Consider the following 9099-nt stretch of genomic DNA (forward strand, 5'->3'; position numbering starts at 1 on the left):
ATTGTAGAAAAATATTGATTAAATATCTGGCATATTTCATTTGGCTCGGTAATATATTCAGAATTTATAAGTAATTTAGTAGGTAAAGTACATTTTACAGTTTTGTTATTAGCTAATTTATTTACTAAAGTCCATAATTTCTTGGGTTTTTTTATATTCCTTGTAAATTCTTGGTAATAGTAAGAATCTTTTGTGTCTTGAATAAATTTTTTTACCTTTATTTTTTGAGTGTTAAATTTTATTTGAAGGTTTTTATTTTTAGGGTTGTTTTTTAGTTGAGACCATAATAAATTTCTTTCGTTAATTTCTGTTAAAATTGCTTTGTTTATCCAGTCTTTTCGGGGCAGATTTAGAAATTTAGTTTTAGTAATCTTACTTTTATCTATAATAGATTTAATTTTATTTTCTAATATTGTATAATCTTTAACTAGTTTAAATAACAAAAATGACATCAAAAATATCATGAATGTTAAAAATAGTGTTTTTTCTTAATATGTGTGTGTATGTATTATCTTACAAGTGCAATGTATGATACATAAAGACATTTTAAGTTTGAAAAATCAGATGTTTTGCGCGAAGTGACAGTAGTACCCACCTCAACGCTTCGCTTATGAGGCGTGCAATTGTTCAATGAAAAGTGAAATGATTTAGAGGTTAGGTTTTAACAAATAAATTGATTTGAAAAGATATCAGATGGGAAAGATAGACAGATGGGACATTTATCTGAAAAGCTTTCACTTTAGGAAACAGTAATTTAATTGGACTTTATTGCGATTTTGTATAGTTATAAAGATTAGGCGACCAATATTTCACGTGATACATGTTATCGTTTATCATAAACCTAAAAATGTCTGCTGACAACATTTTTATCACAGAAAAATTCCTCTTAAAACCTGTCTAATAAAAAAATCACAAAAACAACGGTAAGTATAATTCCAAGCGTAGAAGTAGGTCAATCTATTATATGAAGTCTTTTCTGTATAATATAATGATAATAATTCCATTAGGATTTCGGCAGAACTTTGACCGACCTTTGCTGATGAAATTTGCGTCGGACGATCGTCATCAATTTTGGCAATTAAAAAAACCATATCTGGTTTTTTTAATTGCCTCTTACTCAGGTTCAAGTGTATTTTTGTCAAGGTTAAATTTATTTATAACTAGCTGCTCCGCGCGGTTTCACCCCCGTGGCTCCACTCTTGTTGGTGGTAGCGTAATGATATATAGCCTATAACCTTCCTCAATAAATGGGCTATCTAACACCGAAAGAATTTTTCAAATCGGACCAGTAGTGCCCGAGATTAGAGCGCGAGCGTTCAAACAAACAAACAATCAAACAAACTCTTCACTCTTCAGCTTTATAATATTAGTATAGAAGCATAGATTTAATGCTAAAGAAATACCTGTAACACAGATAACAGTTACCTACGTCCTGTAGGAAGAGTCTAGACTACGTGATGTTCATTTGGAAATAATTGGATTATCATTTATCCTACTATTTAGCACGTAGCCCACTCAACAACTTCACAAGCATAAAGGAACAACTTAATAAAATTTTCTATAGGTTTTAGAACAGTTATTTATTATTAAAGTGAAACTTTTATTACATCGTCTCAAACTTTTTGGTCTGTGTAGCGCATGTCGCGTGTATCGCGGCTGCCGAGTAGGTATACCTACTCGGCACGCGACATGCGCTACACAAAGCAGTGTTCGGAACCGTTCGAACAGTTTCACTTTTACCGTGGTTTCATAAAACCACGTCGCCATGATCTCACCTTCACCGAGTAGGCCAAGTAGGAAGACCACACCAATTTCCGAGTAGACTACATCAATTTCCGAGTAGACCAAGTAGACCGCACATTCGAGTAGACCAAACCTATTACCGAGTAGACCAATTAGACCGCTCCTTCGAGTAGACCAATTAGACCGCTCCTTCGAGTAGACCATTACCTATTACCGAATACCGAGTAGACCAAGTAGACCGCACATTCGAGTAGACCAAGCCTATTACCGAGTAGACCAAGTAGACCGTACCTTCGAGTAGACCAAACCTATTACCGAGTAGACCAAGTAGACCGCACCTTCACCGATTAGTCCAAGTAGACCATACCTATTACCGAGTCGACCAAGTAGACCACATCAATTTCCGAGTAGACCGCACATTCGAGTAGACTAAACCTTTTACCAAGTAGACCAATTAGACCGCTCCTTCGAGTAGACCATACCTACATTACCAAGTAGACCAAGTAGACCGCACCTTCGAGTAGACCAAACCTATTACCGAGTAGACCAAGTAGGCCGCACATTCGAGTAGACCAAACCTATTACCGAGTAGACCAATTAGACCGCTCCTTCGAGTAGACCATTCCTATTATACCGAGTAGACCAATTAGACCGCACCTTCGAGTAGACCAAACCTATTACCGAGTAGACCAATTAGACCGCTCCTTCGAGTAGACCATACCTATTACCGAGTAGACCAAGTAGACCGCACCTTCGAGTAGACCAAACCTATTACCGAGTACACCAAGTAGACCGCACCTTCACCGAGACCACTCACCCTGAAGAGTGAGTGGTCTTCTAGTCTCTTCAGCAGCTATACACGAGTATCTGCTGCTTCAGCAGCAGATACTATATACTGTATATCACTATTTCAGTCACCTTTGAGTTTTATATATTATATATAGTAGGGATGTAACGATACCGATACCGATATATCGGTCGATATAATCGGCAAGCCGATATATCGGTATCGCCGATTATAAAACAATCGATATCGATTAAATCAAACAATTCAAAAAACCGCGCCCAATGATTCCAATGAACGATGCCGGTGGTCGCCCGCGCGCGGGCACTTTGTTTTCTGAAAAAACTCTACCAATAGTAAACTTTGATTACTGATTGTATTTGTATTACTTAAAGTTTAACTGACTTTGTAAAATAATAATACTAAAATAAATGTTTTTCTTGTTAAAGTGAAACTTTTATTACATCGTCTCAAACTTTTTGCTCTGTGTAGCGCATGTCGCGTGACGGTCGAACCGTACGATAATTATCGTACAAATACGATAATTTTGTGCCTAAGTTTCACTTTTAGCGTGGTTTCATAAAACCACACAACATTTTTTAATTAAATATGTTTATTCTAGCTATAATAAAAAAGCTACTAGCAAGGATTTCTACAATTACATTTTTTTGTTAAACTAATGAAATACTAAAATGTGGTACTACTGTGGAGCTACGGTATTACCTATATCCAATTCAACGGTGAACAAAAAAGTTCGCCGTTATAATTGGAAGGTTTCTTTCTTGTTGAGTTCTCTTTCTCCACAGAAAATGTTTTTACGCGGTTTTTTTTAATTTTTGCTATAGTAGGTAAATAGTCAGTTATTTTAAAATCTACCTACACTCCTTGTCTACTCTAACGTTACTCGTTAGCCTTTAAAAACAAATTCTTGTATATCTTCCCTCGAATCAAATACTTTTCAACGCAACTACTTATAACAGATATATACTTAGGTAAGTAAAATATACTTATGTACATACATCATTGGAGAGAGATTTTTTTTTTTATATAATGCGAAAAGCAAAGTGGTAACTAAGATTGAAATGGAGTTTTTTTTTCCAAACCATATTGCTGAAAAATAAAATCAAAACAGAAAAACAAAGAAGAAACGTCATAGATAACGTCGATGGGTATTGGTGGCAAAATTTACGGGGGATGCCCGCAGGCGTCAACACCTAACCTACGTCACGCGCACACCACATAAATTATTAATATCAATTTCTTATCAGTATGGGCCTTCGTTGTAACAATTATGTAATACAATATCACACATTTTTAAACAATCATAGGTGGCATTATTGTACGAAACATAGGAACTTAGAAATGTCACGTGTCATCGACTTTATTCGCTCGATAAGAGCAGATAACAGAATCGCGCGACATTCGCAACATCGCGACGTGGCCAAATGTCAATAATAACAACAATAATTCATATTTTATTGTCAATACCACGTGTATAACTCTTTAGTCATGATAATTTAAATTGTTATTTTATCTGTAATCTATGAATGATGTCAATTCGCAGAAGATTTTATTGTTTATTCAGCGTGTAAACTTCCATGCTAAGGGAAATGGAGATAGATATCATAACCCCTGAATCATCGGTAATATTAATAAAGATTAAATATTGACGTATAAATAGAATAAACAATGAAAACAATCTTCCTGGTGCAACCGTGTAAAATAGAAATTGAAAGAAAAACAATAAAAAGGCGACCGCTTTATATATAGTATAATTCTTAGATTACAAAATAAAAGACAGATGGAGCGTTGCCGAACTAAACCGAATAATTTATCGTCATTTTCAATAAAGCTATGTGTGCTGTCATTTCGCCGCTGCACTGTACGTACACGGTGCTTCTGTGTGCATGTAATGTTGCCAGATATTGAAAAATTTCCCAAATTTTTCCCCGACTACGGAAAAAAGAGGGTTATGTTTTTCGAGTTTATGGATGTATGTATAATATTTCTTTGACACGCACTGCAGTATAAACCGTTGGACCGATTTTGAGTTGTGAGGTTTCATTGCAATGATCTGAATTATTATGTTAGTGGCGGTAGTGACGTAGGCTATATACATAAATGAGAAGTCAAGTTTTAATTTTTATTTAAATTCTTTTATTACATAAAGTACCTGCCTACTAAAGTTATATATGGACAAAATAATTGTATTCAATTTTTTATTAAATAAATTACAAAAAAAAGTTTCAATATTAACTATAATAATTATATTATTTTTTATTTTTCATAATATATGAATACGTATAGCGGTAGTTTTTAGTCGAGAATACGGGACATTTTATTTTCATCATATCCATCATGGAGTTCACATAAATTAAATCGCTAGCGAAAACGACTATAACGTTTTTAAGCTTTATAAAAGTAACAAAATGATGTATTATGCTTATTAAAATAATCTAATAATTATCATGAACCTTTAGTGCACTATACAAATAATCACATTCACGATCGAAAAATCCAACAGCATTACCCTGAAGATCTTTTAACCATTTTACCGTTTTACCAATAAAAATGGCAAATTCATTTTCAAAATACTGGCAACATACGTTGAAGTTTTGTATTCCTTCATATCTGTAAAATTATTATTCGTATTAAAGAAATAAATCAGCCAAATAATCTACAGAAAACCTGTGAAACGATGTTTTATCTTTTTTTTTGTTTTCGGGAACAAATTTTACAGCGTTTTATATATTTCTTTATACAAGACGGCATTTTTTTACTAAAATTGCAAACCCTTTTTGACGTATTGCATGACACTTTATGCGCTATAGCACTGGTGCAGCGACGTATTTGTTTTTGATTTCGTATTTTCTTTGACAAGGGCGACGGGCGGTTGTCATGCTCCATCTGTACTTTATTTTGTAATCTAAGGTATAATTATAATTATTATCAGATTGACTATCATTTCTATTTTATAATATTCTAACTTTTCGTGGGTGGCTTCACCCGTTTGTAGAAAGCTTAACAAATTACTTAGGTACATATACTAAATTGCTAAAATCTACCTCAACCACCCTAGCTTAAAAGAAACCTCAATACAATTTATTGCTTATTTTCAAATATTTAAGCATAGATATAGAGACAGACAGACAGCGACAGCGACTTTTTTTCATTCTATGTAGTGATGTTTCTTTTCATATCCACAGGATTATTATTCATTAAAGCAAGAATGCTAGACGCTTTCAGCTAACAGTTTTACTTTTTCTATTTTTCTTTTATCTTGTTATCTTAATATATATAAATCTCGTGTCACAATGTTTGTCCTCAATGGACTCCTAAACCACTTAACCGATTATAATAAAATTCGCACACCATGTGCAGTTTGATCCAACTTGAGAGATAGGATAGGTTTTATCCTGGAAATCCCTCGGGAACGGAAACTATGCGGGTTTTTCTTTGAAAACGCGGGCGAAGCCGCGGGCGGAAAGCTAGTACTTATCTAAATACGAGATATCATCTGCTAAATCTCTTTAAAATCTGTATTTAAATAGCTGTATTTGGGTGACAGCTGATTACATACTTTCATAGGGACTTTCACATTTAAAATCGTATCTTATCACATTAATCATTATCTAATGAATGTATGTAGAGTAAGATTAAAACAAACACTATTAAATGTAATTTTTACACAATAATAAAATAAAGAAGTGCAATAAATCCAGCTTAAATCTTTACATTAACAACGAATAAGTTTTCCTTTTAGCAACTTTAATTATTATTCATTAAGCATAAATTCCACAAAAAAAAGAATTAATACGCACACGTTGAACTCTTTTGTTTATGCTCGTCGTCACTCGGGACTTTTCCTAATAATAATTAATATGCATATAATTTAAATATTTTTTCCAAGTATCAAATCTTGTTGACGCAAATTTAGGTAATGTTACGATACGAATTGCGACCCATCGCACTGGCAAAGGCGATTAAGATTTTCCCAGATTTGGTGGCTTTGCTTATCAACATAATTAATATAAAATAACCAAAAGGTAATATTTCATGTACCTATCATGTAAGTTTTATAGTTAATATCAAAGTCTGAACATACATGAGAAATTTGAACACGAGTATTTTTTCTGTATTCGTATTCGTAATATAGTATAAATGGAACTTATCATAATCTATATATGAATAATAGCCAAAAAAATTAGATTGGGATAGCTATAAAAAATTAAAAACAATCTAAATTTCAGATACATTAAGGGTCTTATTCGATTATATCTATTTCAATGATCAATCTCTTTTTTATGACAGATCTCTTTGGCATTCTGCTTGACCCCGATTATTTCCATCCCATCCGAGATTCGAACCCAGGATCCCTCGGTTCTACGCTTTTGTGTTAACCACTGTACCAAGGAAATAGCTTATCCAATTCATAAAAAAACGATCATTTAAAACTCTAAGGAAATTTACAATATTGCTATTTCGATAACAAAATAACCCTTTGACCTATTTATTGTATATTTTAATATTTATCTTGTAAAATATAAAGAACTACTGCTATAAATAATATCTGATTAGATATTTTTATTTACTCTATCGTTTTTATTTTGGCAAGTATATTATTATATTGCATCATTTATACAACATACAACTAAATATAACTCAAATCAATAATTATCCATTCATATTTATTTAATTACACACAACTTGTGGTATAAAAATATAAACAATCATAGATATGGAGTTATTACGTTGTAAGATAGTTAGTTTTTGCGGTGCTGTGAAAATGTGTTTGACAAAAAAAACATCGGTTTTGCAGTTTAACAATTACTGAATCACACTTAATTCAATTATTGAATAAACAAAAAAACAATTATTGTATCACACCTAAGGATAAATTAGGAATAATTTTCTTCAAAATTACATCCTACAATATACAAAAACTTATACACAGCTCTATATTATATCACACTTTTTCAAGCTTACGTTCCTAAAGATTACTTTAAAACTTTGCACTTAGAGCATAATAGGGTTCACAGTAGAGGGATGATTGAAAGGATTGTGAAAGTCGCCGTGCGTCGTAGTACAAATAAATAGTTACTTTCGTAGCCCGTAGGTGGCGCTTTCAGTCGTTTGAACCAAAGTTTGGTATAAACATTAAAAATTGAAGTGTTTCGTAGACGGATGTTAGAACCCATATAAAAAGGATAAAAACAACGTTACGTTACAACGTTACGTTCATCGCTTACATATAAGTGCTGATTTACACAGGGTCAGTAGACAAGTCACTGACTTTAACTGTTTACATAGACTTCAAGCCTCTGTACTGACTTCAAATCTGTTTACACAGAGTTTTTTTCGGGTCAGCACTGATTTGCCTCGAATTTGTAGTCAGTTACTGACCCTGTGTAAATCAGCACTTCTTAGTATTTTTGTTCGAAATCAATAAATATATCTTAACTACATAGTTACATTTATTTTATCACCTTTCTAATCTACTCAAATCATAATTATTAATAAAACAAATTATTTATCTGATATTGGTCGCACACGTGGAAGGGTGTGTCAGTTGCTTATGAATTAATGATTTGACAAACAGCCGATATCGATATATTTTATTATTTATCTGTATATGTATTAAGTGCCTAACGTGACGCCTCTTGTATTATTGTTATCTTTTTTTATCTCGAGTAGTTTTTGTATATATACGCTTTTTAAATAGTTTCTAGTGAAATCAAGACTTTTTAATTTTATTAAGAATTTTTGAAAATATAACACAATGGCATGACTTTAAATGAAACACCCTTAGTAGGTATAACTTACAAACTTATATTAGCGTTTAGCTACTATTATATTGTATTCTGTGCTTATATGAAGATAAAATATTTAAGACCCTTGATAGTTGATAGTCCCTTTGAATAAACATACCCTTAGTTGCTACCCTACCCTAGTAGGGTAGCCACCCTTGTTTTAATGTGTTCGTATCACAATAGATGACACCACACGCGTTTTGCAGAATCTCCATCACGCTATAGAAGTTTTTTTCAAAGCACTGATATTAGCGCTCTAATATGCCGAAAGCATACTTACCTGGCGTAGGGGATACCGTGATCAGGAAGGCGGTTCCCCCAGAGCGAGGCCCCGCCATTGCACTGCGGCGGGGTTGACCTCTGCGATTACCCCTAATGTGGGTAACTCGGACGTATAATTTTTGGTAGTGGGGACTGCGTACGCGCCGTCCCCCCATAAATAATCCATACTAATATTATAAATGCGAAAGTAACTCTGTCTGTCTGTCTGTTACTCAATCACGCCTAAACTACTGAACCAATTTGCATGAAATTTGGTATTTTGATACCCCAGAAAGGACATAGGCTACCTTTTATTGCGAAATATGTACCACGGGCGAAGCCGGGGCGGACCACTAGTTATAAATAATTCTTTAATTATAATCTCATACGAATTAGTATAAATATAAACTAGATACGTAATCTATATCAATAAGCCGGAAATGTAGATACATTAAAATAATACAAAAATTAAGTGAAATGAAGATTGATTAATGTCGCGTG

At 33.3% G+C, this 9099-nt stretch overlaps 1 non-coding gene across 1 annotated transcript; it reads left to right on the forward strand.

Moving 5' to 3' along the window:
* Nucleotides 1–8609: 8609 nt before the first annotated feature.
* LOC123695237 lies at nucleotides 8610–8771 on the forward strand. The gene has a single exon (XR_006751912.1). It is a non-coding gene; the product is annotated as a U1 spliceosomal RNA (small nuclear RNA).
* Nucleotides 8772–9099: the final 328 nt, after the last annotated feature.

This window comes from Colias croceus, chromosome 10 (assembly GCF_905220415.1).
Source record: "Colias croceus chromosome 10, ilColCroc2.1".
Taxonomy (NCBI): domain Eukaryota; kingdom Metazoa; phylum Arthropoda; class Insecta; order Lepidoptera; family Pieridae; genus Colias; species Colias croceus.